This window comes from Microcebus murinus, chromosome 9 (genome assembly GCF_040939455.1).
Source record: "Microcebus murinus isolate Inina chromosome 9, M.murinus_Inina_mat1.0, whole genome shotgun sequence".
NCBI classification, from domain to species: domain Eukaryota; kingdom Metazoa; phylum Chordata; class Mammalia; order Primates; family Cheirogaleidae; genus Microcebus; species Microcebus murinus.
The window spans coordinates 31,039,081-31,053,481 of record NC_134112.1 but is presented as its reverse complement, the minus strand read 5'-3'; positions in this window follow the sequence as shown (position 1 = coordinate 31,053,481).

Here is a 14,401-nt window from a genome sequence, read left to right as displayed (position 1 = left end):
CCTGAGTCATGATCACGCTGTAACTTTCCAAAAACAGTTAAGAATTATGCCATTTACCAGTTAATTTCAGTGGGTACCTCAAATCATAGTAAAATGTTAGAGATGGAGTTAATTCAGGTCAAATTGATTTTATTTCCCTAGATTTAAAAAGTGGCGGAGTTGTTCTTACAATTTCATATTTTCCTTCTCTACATCTTTTTGGCTCCCTGCTCAACCATAAGATGGATCATCCATCAGTTGACCCCTATCAAGCTGGAGTTTAGAAGTCAATTGCTGTTTTCTTTCATTTGTTACTTTCCGAATAACATGCAAGGAAACATGGCCAACTTTTCACATGATGACAAGATATTTCTATGCTGTCCTTTTGCTACTAATCAGCAACAGAGGGAGAGCTCGGTGCAGTTTTCACTGGATGCCCATGGATTACTCGTCTCATAATCATAGCCTAAAGAATTGCCCATTTGTTGACTCACCCAAAGTGGGTGGGATACAAACACCAATTAATAGGCCTCACAAAAATTGCTATTTTAATCAAGGGATACAAAATTTTACATATTCTTAGAAGTTAGTGACAAAAAATATGCGTTGGTACAATTGCTATTGTCATACCAAGCTCACTCTTTGGAGAAACCTTTAGCTGTCTTTACATCAACTTCCCTGGAGCTTATGTAATTTTTCAGAAAATTTCCAAAGCATAATTTTGTCAGTAAGTGTGTGTACCTCACTCACTTTGGGAGGAAAAGGGCTTTACACTGAGTCACTGTATACCGTATGATAAGTTCTTTGAGGATGGAATATCAACTTGTAATTGTATTCTATAAAGCTCACAATCTAGAAGACAGGACAAGAGAGTGACAGATATTCCTAATTCATCTGTCAATATGGTTTAGATAATATACTTCACTATATATGTGTATGTGTATATATATGTTTCTTGCACATTTTAAAATTTTGCACAAGAAGGCGCAAAACATTTTTTAATGTTAACATCCATTCACAAACTACTTTGTGCTGTGAACACCATCATTGGGATTTTACAGGGGTAGTTAAATTTTTCTGACGATTAGAAGCTCTGTAAGGAAGATGCTGTATATTTCATATCCGGGAATATTGCCTCTTATATTGTATGTTTCTAATAAGTATCACACCACAGTGAGCTCTACTCTCTAACTTGGTGTTAATAGACTGAACTCCATAGAGACATAGATGGGTTTACCTACAACAACCAATTCCTGGTGTTCTCTGGCTTAGAAGAAGAGGAGCATCTTAAGTTTCTCACTCAATATTCTGTAAGGATTTCCATCTGGGAGGTAGGAGCCTATATAAGGCTGGCTGTTTATATTGCATGCATTCTCCTGGTGCTAACATGCTCATTCTAAGTGTATTAGTTTGCAATTGCTGCCATAATAAGTTATCACAAATTTAGGGACTTAAACCACACAAATTTAATATCTTATAGTTCTGGAAGTCAGGAGCTGTCACAAGTCTCACTAACTACAGCTGGGAAAGCCCCTCTGCTTTTAAGGACTCATGATTACATTGCGGCCACCTGAATGAACCACATCATTCCCCCATCTCAAAGTACAGACCTGTAATCCCATCTGCAAAGTGCCTTTTGCCATGTCAGTCAACCACACACCAGGGATTGGGGTGAGGACATCTTGGAGGGGCTATTATTCTGGCTACCACAAAGGGATACTTCCCAGGAAATTCTGTATACAACATTCTAAGGTTGGAGTTGAGTCCTATATAGATAGGCTTTTCATTGAAGGTAAGAGAAAATCTTTTGATTTGCACACAGGACTGGTGTTAGAAGATGATGTATGATTGAAGAAGCCTAAAGAAAGTCCTGGAGTCCCCAAAACATCCTCTGCCTCTGGGCTTTCACCCATTATTTCATTATGAGAAATACAAGATTCTGTCCCCAAAGTGGATTGCTCTCAAGAACAATTAAATTAGTTAAACAAGACCATATTAAAATGGAAATATAGCTTAGAGGGGTTCCATTGCAAGGATTTATCAATACGCATTATAGCAGGGAAAAGTTTATGATGAGGGCTGAGATTGGGAAAAGCACAAGATGATAACTAAATGGAGGAAAATTTGCAGGAATAAATGCAGGAATCTGCCTGCTCCAGAGAGGACATATACCCTGGATTGCCTCTCACACAATAGCTCGCTTCACATGAAAGAACTTTAGCCACAGATAAAAGTTGTCATGCCCTGTAACGTATGAGTCTACTACCCTGACTGACCACAGATGCCTGGCTGCAGAATGCTGGGTTGAAAATTGATGTGCAAGCCAAAGTTGACTATCTGTAAGATAGACCAGGGTTTTTAAAAAATCATATGTTTGACCAGTTTGTGGGCTGTGAATCAATTTATCAACATTTTAAAGTGAAATTGAATAAATGGAAATGGAATGAAATTGGATGGATGAAATGAATAGAGTAGAATACAATAAATAGGAGTGCCTTGAACTAAAAAGGGTCAGTGCTGTTTCTTGAACTGTTAGTTACAGTGTGTGTCTGTGTGTGTGTGCGCGCTTGAATATTGGATCAAATATAAAATGGTAAAATGGTTTCCTTTCTGTGGGCAAATGTGAAAGCCACCCAGTGAGACAGTGGTCTTATTAGGTAGACTAGCATGAGAGCTATATGCCCTCTTAGGATATTTCTGCGTTGCGTAGTAACCAACTAAGCAACCAATCAAGATCATCTTTCTTCGGATGCAGATGAAAAACTTTAAATAAAGGTATGTGTTCTGCAGCAGCACAAAATCAAGATAAGCACCTTGACAAGACAGGTAGCAGAAACCAGACACTAGTCAAAAGCTTGACTGGCTAATATTGAGAGATCGTAGGAGTAGAGAGCAGCAGGGCGGAGGACTGGTGATTGGCGGTGGCAGTAAAAGCAGGCAGAGAACAAAGCAGAACGAGAGAAAGGCTAGTCACAAGAATGGCAGAATCACAGAATGAGGAAGTATTAGACACCCCTTTGTACGGGCAAGGCAAGATGAGCTGTTAGTTATTCTTATATTCAACAAATACTTGCCAATTATTGACTGCGTGCCATTAAAGCATGGGCTTGTGTCTAAGAGCCAGGTATATTGTAGTGAAAAAAAAAAAAAAAATAGACACAAACCCATGCTTTAACGGAGCCTACAAGACTTAAACAAAGAGATCTATCCTAAACTATATTTAAGTTCTTCCTGGTTGTAAACATGTGGTGGTGACTCTGCTCCCTAATGTCTCCTCTATCCTTTCACTCTCATTATTTTATTTCTTACAACATGAAAGAGCTTAAGTGATATGGCCCAAATAAAAGTTGATTACTTTTACTTTAGGACCAACTTTAAATGTACAGCAGTCTTATTCTGGTAGAAAGGAAGCAAAATTTTTTTCTCTTATTGCAGATGTTATTGGGACCAAAAGAGAAGAATGAGGTAAATTCAGTAGAGCAAGGGTCTCATCATTGTTCCTTGTTTACTTGTTTCAGAATTTATTTATTTATATTTTTGTTCCAATAAATGATCCTTTATAAAGAGTCGGGGATTACTTTTTAGTCGAGATTCACCTGTTAGCAGTTCTCAAAGTCTACCACCCCTGTTTGTTCAAGAAATATTTAATATCAATTGTCTCTTGGGGTTTTTTGTATCTTTTATCTCTTCCTCTCATCTAAATCCTTCCTATCCATGTATCTCTCAATTCTCTCCCTTTCTATAAAAACAACAAACTTTTACATCCCTCTCTAGCAGCTCTGATAACCTTACTGATCTCTGTGACAGAATCTCTCCGTATACACTTGCTGTCCGCTTCCTCATCTCAGTCTTCAACCCTTGCTAGTGTGACTTCACCCTTCATCAAGCTCTTCTTATGGCCATTTTTCTAAATCTAATGAATGTTCTTGTTTTTTGTTTTTTTTTTCAATTTTATCTTTCTTGATCTCAGAATTAGTGTACATTGTGCTACACTGAAAATTAAAATAAAATCAAAGTCCAACAAAACCTCAGGCTTGTGACCACAAATGATTCTTTCTCATTCACTCTGCCTCTCCGTGGAGGTTTATGCTCATCTTAATTGCTCAAGAACTTAGACCTTCTGAGCAGCCTCCAGTTTGAATATTGGTTCCCTGGTATAGGGAGAGCCCTGGAGAACTCCATATAGGTAGTTATAAACTCTGTCCAGAATCAATACACATCCTTTATGCTCACAACTCTTCAGCCAAAATGAAACACATGGTCACACCCAAACACAGTAGGCCAGGAAGTAGATGTTACCATGTCCATGTAGGCAGAGAGCTGGAAAAATCTGACAAATTAGATGTAATATCTACAGTGAGCTTCACTGATCACTCCCAGGAACTTCCTCTCCCTCCGTGTCTAAGAGAACACACTCTCTTGCTGCCTGTCCTCTCCCTCTGGCAGGCCTTTTTCTGCCCTTGCAGGCTCATGCTCCTTCGTCTACTCAGCTTGTCCTAGTGCCTCCTCTCTTTCCCTGAGCAATCCCCTCCTTGCCTTTGCTTCTATTACCTCCCATACATTAACAATTTTAAATTTATACCATAGACCTCCTTTGAGCCCAGACCCAGATATCCAGCTCTCCTCATTTCTACCTGTGCATTTCAATCCAAAACTGGACTCGTAAATTTGCTCCCAGATGTTTCCTACATTAGACAGTGGCACTAGGAGCCATTCAATTTTGCAAGCCAAACTCCCAGGACTCATCCTTGTACCTTCTCCTCCCTCCAGATCTAATCCATCACCAAGTGCAGGCAGGGCTACCTCCTAAGTAGATCCTAAGTGTTCCTCTTTCCATAAACTCTGTCACTGCCCTACTCCAAACGACCTACATCCCTTGCCTGGAATACTACAGTAGCCTAACTGGCCTCTCCTTTATCCATTTTTCATGCTTTTTCAATCCCTTCCTTATATTGAACATGGATTGGTTTTTCCAAAATTTAAATAGACTTTCTCTGCTTTAAGATTCTTAAATGGCATTTCTTTGTTCTCAGGAGAAAGCTGAAGTCCCTGTTTAGCCAGTAAGGCCCCCCCATGGTTTCTTGAGTCCATTCCTATCTCTCCACGTTCACGTTATATCCCTCTTAATGATTTGCTCTGCTCCAGAGGAGCTTATTGTAGTTTCTAGAATTTTCCAAGTTTTCTTACACCAAAAAGTCTTTGGACATTTCTCTCTAACTGAAAAATGCTTTCCTCCTTTCCATTTTGATTTTGCCCTTCCATAGGAAAGCCTTCCTTAGAGCATATAAATATATATAGTTTTTAATTCCATGATAATTTTTCTGAATAATTCATGTTTGTTGTTCAAGTAAGCTCCATGAGGTCAGGGCCTGTGTTTTTTGTTTCTTCGCCATCCTTTTCCCTGCACCTAGCATGGTGTCTGGGACACAGTGGCAGTTTGCTAAACATAGTTAGAATGCATGACTGAATGGCAACTATTATATTCCTTTCTTATATTAGATTTTAGTGGAAACGAAATTTATATCTTTGTTTAAAATTGCTCCAAAAAAGAAACAAGGAGTGTGTTCCTTATCACTAGAGAAATTTAAAAAGAAATATTTTTTAAAAGATAAATATTTTGCTAAAATGTACTTATTATTGAGATTTTAAGTGATATCTTCACTAATAAAAAGAAGCACAGCTTCTCATCTTTTCCCAGTTATGTTTCACAGTCATTCTTCTTACATAATACTTAGGATAGAAACTAGACACACAGCCAAATGTGCACGACCATTGCCGAAAAAGAGCGATTAACTGGAACACTGTCGCACTGATTTCCCCCTTTCCATTTCAGAAGAAATGTGTGAATTGCCAAAGTCAGATTTTAAAGTCATTAAACCCATATTAAATAAATACAGGCCTGCAGATTTCACTGACTTTCTGGGAAATGAAGTTAACCAGCCCCACGCACAAGAGATTGAGGTAATGTGTCACCCTAAATTCCAAGCTGGTATTTCTAGGCAGTCATCCTAAGGACTAATGCTGCCAGTAAGAAGGAAATAAGTTTATCTTAATTTGGACATCGTAACTCTTTTAAGCTACCAGAGTTCCTCCAGTAAATTTTTATTTTTTATTTTTTTGCAATTACAGAGTGGTACTCTACTAACAGAACATCTAGTGAAATTTTAAATGCTGTTCAACAAATATGTTTCTTCCAGGCCTCCTAAAATTGGGTAATTAATTTCGTCATAATGGAATAGGCACTGGCAATTTTACATTTTAAAATCAAAATCTATGTTTAAAGCTTATGTGTAACCAAACAGACTTTTTATTATGAACAAGAATAAAATAATTTCAATATATGTAAGGAAAGACAAAATATCAAATATGCTGAAGACTAAACCCAAAGGACACTATTCACATTAATTACTCTGTTTAGTAAGTTACTCTGAACTTTCCTTAGCATTTTAAAACACTAAATTCTTGAAAGTACCTAATTAATGAATTGTGTTGCTATTATAAAAAAGTTTTGTTCCTATTATCTATACCTATACCTATACCTATACTATCTACACCTATAAAATAAATATTAATAGTAGCTAAATATATTAGATTTTCTCCTACTCCACTTCTCTTTGCAGAAGATTAAAAGTATAATAATTATCTATGAATTGGCCTGCTGGTCAATTTCTAATGATGCCAGGGTTAGTCATAGATATGCATGAAAGTGATTAGAAAGATACTAGAATAGCATCTAAACAGAAAGTTTTGATCATTGAAAGCTTACTTTGAATTTTTGAAGTTTAAGAGTACCTTTATTCTGCAAATTCATACAACATATCTTTACTCATATACAGGGAAGAAAAAGGAATACCTTTCCCTCATCCATCACAAGGGTCACCATGCTGACATTCCTATAACAAAAGACAGATTAATAGGAGCCTTTAGAAAGGAAGACCCAAAACCTAGAAAAAAACAGTGTAGCTTTACACTTAGGTTCCATGAAGAATTTATAGTTGTATAGAATTTGATTGGACAAAAAAAATGGGGCATGACTTAATGGTAATAAACTGAGGGGAGGAACTCAGCCAGGACTGTTTCTTCAGATTCTTTTTGGCCTCTCTGTATAGCATTCCTTTCCCCCAAGTGTGAGGCAGAACCCCTCTGGAATGAAGGTCACATGGCCTACTCTTAGCCTAGGTAGGTTAGAGAATTCCCATATGGCAATGCTTCACACAGAAAGGCAGGAGAAGGGCAGGAAGTGACCTTTCTAGGTTTTATGGCTTGCTTTAGGGGGAGGAATTGTAGTTTCTATGACCCACTTGGGGCAGAACTGGAGGAAAAAGAGGGTGGGAGAAGGTCAGAGAAACATTGCTTCTGAGGCCCTGCCAATCTCCTTCAGTCCAAAGTACTCAGCACACCAAGCCACCATGCTTGGGAGTATCAAGTTCTGAGCCCTGACACATGCGACACACAAGAGCATATCAGGCACTGCAACAAACTGACACTCAAAGGATTTAAATGGATCTTTTTAGTAGATGAACTGGGCTTTTAATCCAGTGTTCTTTCCACTTTACCATTATGACATTTAATATCGACCTTCTTTCTGGAAATTTCAATATTCCAATCTTCAATATTCCTAGAAACCGTGATTCTGTGTATTTTCAAATAAATGTTTGGTGTAAGTGGTTAGAAAGAACCCCTTAGTAAAAGAGAGAAAAGTGATTTCAAAAAGTATTTAAGGATCAAAAACATGTTAGGGAAATGCTTTAGGATTCCAAAGAAGAAATTAAACTGAGAAAAGTCCCTTTCATTTTCACTGGTGGGTAGATGAAAGTAAAAGTTCTGAAATATGACAGAGCTCTGGAACTCATTTGGGTATAATTAATTGTTTGTATTGCCAAAAGGTAAACCACATAATATAAAAGAAGATTTCTGACCCATTTAAGAGCCTTACAAAGATAGTTTGTGATATTACCACACAATTTCCTTTCATACTCATGCTGCTGATACTGATTTGCCTGTTGGTCTCTCTCCGGGCAGATTTTTCCAACATCGCTGAGACTGTAGGGATATCAGAGAAATATCAGATTTGAAAGTGATTTCCAAAGATTCTATACACAATCTCTTTTTGGGGGAGTCTGGGCATGGGGAATTGAGAGATCATGGCCTTAATACACTGAGTCATGCTATCTTTTAATAATTAAAAGCTGTAGAGGTGGAGAATGTGACTGGCCATGCTAATACTGTCATGGTTACAGGAGAGTGAAAAGGCAGAACTTTGCTGACTAATGAAGGTTCCCTGAGCAACTGGGTGGTCCCTCATGATTGCTCTTCATCCCACTTCTGCCAACTGAGCCTTGCTCCAGTGGCTTTGATTCAGATTGCCCTAGAGAGGAAACTTCCCTTATGTAAATCCAGAGAACTAACCAATCTAGTGACTTCCATTAACATTGTATTTCTATACCCCTAAATGTTCAGGAGACTTTTGAGTCCTGGTCTAAGAACTTACCCACTAGTTTGAACTTTTTTTTTTAGGGAGAAAGTTGCATTCCTCTTCCGAATTGACTCACACACATAGTTGATATGGATTTATAAACGCATATGTGATTTAAATCACAGAATGATATGAATAATAATAGTAAAATTTGAGTGATTTGAGCATCTCGACAGCATTTCAATTCTTCAAATGCTTGTGGAATTTTTCAATGTTGCTATAGTTAAAAAAGAAAAAAAAAAAAAACTCTGAAAAAGAATCCAAAAACCTGGATTCATACCCTAGTGCTTTCACTTACTAAGCTATTTGTATGACCTTGATCCAAGACAGTTAACCTGAGCCACAATTTCCTCAGCTGGAGATGGGTCTAATTTCTGTCCTATCTCATCTTATGCTTGTAAATCAGTTTGGAGCAGGTGACAGACATGGAGTTCGAAGTGAGACAAATGTAGATTTGTATTTTACCTTTGCCACTTACCAAGTTATTGAATTTCTCTGAGTCTCAATTTCTTATCTTTCATAATTTGAAGGAGAATTCTAAGTGTGTGCCTAATAAGTGCTGGGCTAATGAGTAGTTACAATGATTATAAGAAATGTAGAAGGTGCTTGAAAACTGTTGAGTGTTATCTAATATAATGCCCTAAGCAACATATTGTTGAACATAAGCATATACACTGCTATTTTGTAACTTAGGACACATCATGAAATTATATACTGAATGCTTGCTTGTCATTTGTCTTTCTCACTAGAATGATTGAGACAGGCTATGTGAGATCGGGAACTTTGTCTACCTTGATTATGACTTTATTCTCAGTCTCTAAAACAGTGCCTGGCACATAGTCAGCACTCAATAATATACTGTCACTAATGTAGCACCTGTGTGCCAGGCATCTCATCTGCATAACAACTCTGTGATCTAGGTACTATTTATTATTATTAGCCACAATTTACAGATAAGAAACCTGTGCAATGTACACTGTCTGAGTAATGGGCACACATAACTGACTCAAGCAGTACAAAAGCAATCCATGTAACCAAAACATTTGTACCCCTGTAATATTCTGAAATTAGAAAAAAAAAAGACTAAAGATATGGAAGTGCTTCATACATCATAAAGTTCTAAATAAATATATATAAGGTCTTGGGATAATAAAAAATGAAAAAGAAAACTGTGGCATTGATCAGTCTCACAGCAGAGAGAAAGTAAATGGCAGAGGCAGGATTTGAACCCCCTCTGGCTCCAAAATCAATTCTCTTAAATGCTACATGTTACTGGAGAAGAGTATTTGTTGAATAAATGAATGAATGTCCATCTTCTTCCATAATTATTTGGAGAGATCTAAACCATAACTACATTGAGGATACAATGTTAATTAAACCCACTTTATGAAAAAGGATGGTCATTTCCTTTTGTTTTTATACAAAATGACCAAGAAAATCTCCTTAGAAGAATAAAGAGAGAATGATCCTATTTTCTGAGCATGTTGAAGGTCAGATTACATAGGGCAGTAAGGGGCAATGGGGCTGCCCACTAAATCTTAGTGGGCTTTGGGAAAAATAAAGTGCAGGCTTTTCTCCTCCAATTCAATCCCACAGATTACATTCAATACACAAGTGTATTATAAAAATTACACTTCCTAGATTGTATCCTGGCTTTGCCATCTTGAGCGTTTGCTTACCTTTGGATTTTTCATTTTCTCTATTCAGAAATTTAAATACTTTCTAGCCTTGATGTTATTTGCCTTCAAAGTCAGCATTTATCATAGAAAAGCTGTGAAATAGCTGTGTAACCTTGCAGAGTACAGAATTCTTGAGCCTCAATTTCCTTAATAATACCTATCCTTTCCAATTCATAAGTCTATTGTGTGCCAATAGAACTATAAATTACTAAATTATAGGTCTAAATTATGACATTCCTAAACTCGCCAGGTGGAACCACTCTATCTCAGACAAACTACCTAGAAAAGAAAGGGGAGCAATTTATTTTATTTACTCTTCCCTCCTTCCCTCTTTCCTTAGTCATTATTCACCCCACAGGGCACTAACTCCCATAACTCCACCGTGTAAGTGTTCTGCTCAGCCACTTTGGGCAGCCACTGCACAAACCTGTGCCTCCATGCAGTTGGATTGGATCTTGGTGCTGGAGATGAGCAATGATTGCTTATCTAGCTTAGGGGAAGCAGAAACATCCAGTGCTGTTCAGAAATGAGGTGATTGCTGCAATGGCCTTTATGACTCTAGGAAACATGTAAGTAGAGAGGTGATTCCAAGCAAATCTAGTTGATGAGACACACACACTGAGTCAAGTATCTGACTTTTTGTTCCCTGGTACCTAGCAAGGATAATATCTATTAAGTGTATGCTATATATATGGAGTAGAATGGTCATCGACTTTACCATCGTCAAATGAGACTTTAGGCAAAGTCATATTACTGAACATTTTACTAGAGAGTACAATCACGGGGAAGTATTATGTATCGAATATTACTAAGTGGCAAACACTATATGAAGCCCTACATCTTCTTCAGATGAAACTTTTAGTCTAACCCTCCCAATACCCTATAAGGCAGGTACTTCTGACATCTTCATTTCATAAGTAAGGAAAGCAAGTGAGTTCCTTGTCCAAGATCACACATCTAGTACATTGTAGTAGAGACAAGGTTCTACCCCAGGTAGCCAAACTCCAGAGCCTCCTAAATATTCCCTACTAAGTATGTACAACTCTGTTTTGTAGAAGGAAGTTAGATCTAAAGTTGGAGATGAACATAGCTTGCAACATTCTTTATTTGGCAAATAGACAGTGACTCTAGCAACCTCTTTCACAGTGCCTGGGACAACACAGAACTGCACAACCACCCTCAAATTCATTGTCATGAGAACCCACCCTGACATCTGAAATCATAGGAATTCACCACTACAGAGTTCAACTGCATTTTTCAAGCACAGATTTAAAAAAGACAAACAATTAATCAAAGCATTTTTTTTCCAGAAATCCAAAACTTTTGATTTCTGGAGTCTGTGGAGCTGCTTGCTGTGGAAGTAACAATTGACTATTTACCACGTGCTGAGAAGGAGTGTGGAAAGCACTCAGCTCATGAGTTTCTCGTATATAATTCAATTACTATCGTGATCAGATATTTCCTATCTCCCTTTCTGCTCAGAGGACCACTGGTGTGAAATCCCCACTCAGGCTTCTGTCCTGCCTGCAGAAGAAATGTGAAGTTTATTTCAATGCTCACTAAGTATTTAATCAGCCAAGGAATTTGATTGCTGTCACATCTTAATGCAGCTCTCCCAGGGAAGCATATTTAATCTCAAAACATGGTCTGGAAGAAGCCATTTGGTGTATCTGAAGCCTGATTGTGGCATTGTTTGATTTACAAAATGTACCTCACTGAGCAGTCTTTGTGAATTCCAAATTTTCACCACCTACATTACATAGCAAACAATGTTGTCAAGCCTACTTGAATCCTATTCTTTCCCTTTAAAGTTGTAAAATTGTTTAGAGATATAAAAGTATTTTGGCTAGAGTTACAGAAATGTTTTTTTATGAATGGTTGCTCCTTGACAATACAAAGCAAGATAGTAAAAGGTTGGATATAAACTCCAATCACTAAATGGTTGCAGGAATTTAAGACCTTTTGCATTCCTAACTTTACTTGAAAGATTGCTATATAATGATACATTCAGGAGGCACAGAGTTGTCATAAAATGTTTAATGTTTAAGCTACATCCTATGTGTCTTTTGGGCCTGCTGGTTGAATGTTGAATCCAGCAGATGCACGTTATAATCTAGGCAGGGTCCTCAAACTTTTTAAACAGGGGGCCAGTTCACTGTCCCTCAGACCATTGGAGAGTGCACTGTGGGCCCCGGACGAGTCGGCTGCTAAGCAGGACAGGCAGCAGCGGCAAAAAACCCGGAGGGTGGGATAAATGTGCTAGGCAGCCACGGGCCGTAGTTTAGGATGCCTGACTAGGCTCTAGCACTGACTGGTAGCTGACAGTAAATTTCTAATCTCTCTAAGTTTCATTTGACCCACCTTTAAAGTGGAAATAATAAAAGCACTTACCTTATAAGACTCTCGTGAAGGTCAGAGCCCTAATACTTATAAAGCACTTAGCATGTCTGACTCATAACTATGGGAAGATTATCACAAAATAGATACGAGGGATTTCCTGAAAATACATGCTGACTTTGATTTTTAAGCTTGCTATTTCTGTGTTTTTCCACTCTCAACAATGTTTAAGATCTTTAGGACAAAGAATAAAATAAGAAACTGAAAGTCAACCAAATAGAAATAAAGGCTTAAAAAAAAACACTAGCTTCTTACTGAAAATACAATTTTTTAAATCATTAATACAGAAACTAGTTGCAGTGCTCAAAATTCAAGGGATCCTTGCAATAGAAAAATGTAAGTCTCAGTCCCCAGAAAATCCTAAAGACTAGATGGGTAAAAGAAAAAGAAAGAAGAGCCTATTGAAAAGAAAAATAAAGGAAATCTAGAGACTTGGGGAAACTTATTGAATCAGGAAACTCAAGAAAGGTTTCAAAAAGTATTAAGACAGAGTAGCATGAAGGATTCTAACAAATGAGAGATTTTCAAGAGTTTCCTTCATCCATTTAAATAAGTATTTATTGAGTGTGTAATATATAAAAAGATCTAGAAAAACAAGGTGATAAAGCATGTCCTCTGTCTTTGGAAAAGTTGAGCACGTAAAAGGGTTATTTTAGTGAAAGTTTGTGCAAGGAAAGGGGAACCACAGAAGAGGAGGGGCCTCAATCTGTTTTACCAGGGGAAGGCGGTCAAGGCAGCCTTAAGAAAGGAGGTCATAGGCGAGTTAAACTAGAAAGAAAGAAGAGTAGGAGTTGGACAAGCAGAATGAAGGAGGGGGTATTTCAAAAAGAATGGGGGCTTCACACAACCCAGCGTGCTCAGAGAACTGCAAGTTTGGGGTCACGTTGAACCATGCAACGTGAATCGAAGAGTGGGTTGTGTATGTTCTTCCTTCGGGAGATTCACACCATCTATGAGCTCTGTTCCAAAGGTTCACTCTGCTCTACTTCAGGGGTCTGCTTGTTGTCATTCAAGTCTCTGATTACATGTCACATGTGTAGAAAACCTTCTTGGACCATATTAATTCAACTATTCATTTACTCTAGCAAGTAACTCTATTTTCATCTGTGAAAAGCATTTACTAATGTAATATATTTTTAAATTTTCCTTATTGGCTTACCTGTTTATTTGTTTACTGACTATTCCCTCCTCCCAGTAGTTTCTTAGGGGCAGGGTCTCTGTCTTATTCACCACAGTATCCTCACTGGCTGGAGTTCTACCCTGCCAGAAAGTAGACACTCAGTAAATACTTGGTGAATGAATGAAGTAGGTTGGACCTGTGAACAAGGGACAGAGCATGAAGGGATTTGCAAACTGTGCTTCTCTAGGTGGAGATAAACCACTGATGATTAAGTAGGAAAAATATAATTAGTTTCCTCTTAGAAGGTCATTCTCATGATTAAGCAGAGACTGTTGGAGAAGAATGAGACTAGTTTGAAATCCAGTCTAAGCAACTGAACCAGAATATCTACATAGTTTTCATGAGCTGCCAGCAGTAAATAAAAAGTGGAGGCTGTTGGTGGCTGCTTGTCTTTTCACCTTCCGCTTCATCTGTGTCACAGGAGGGGTCTGCCAGACACGTGTGGGCACCACAGCCCACAGGACCAAGCTTGGTTCACACGCCTCACAGAGAGCTTTCCCTGGTCACCACTCAACCCTAGAAGTACACACAACACCAGCAACAAAATGCATGTTGGCAGACAGCTGCCGGCACAAGCATTGGAAGCAGCACTGGGATGAATTGGACAGAGAATATCAAAGCCTTGGGTTCCTGAAGAAGGCGATATCATGGACTCTGGGTGCTCCATCCCCAAGCTTTGCGGATTCCTTA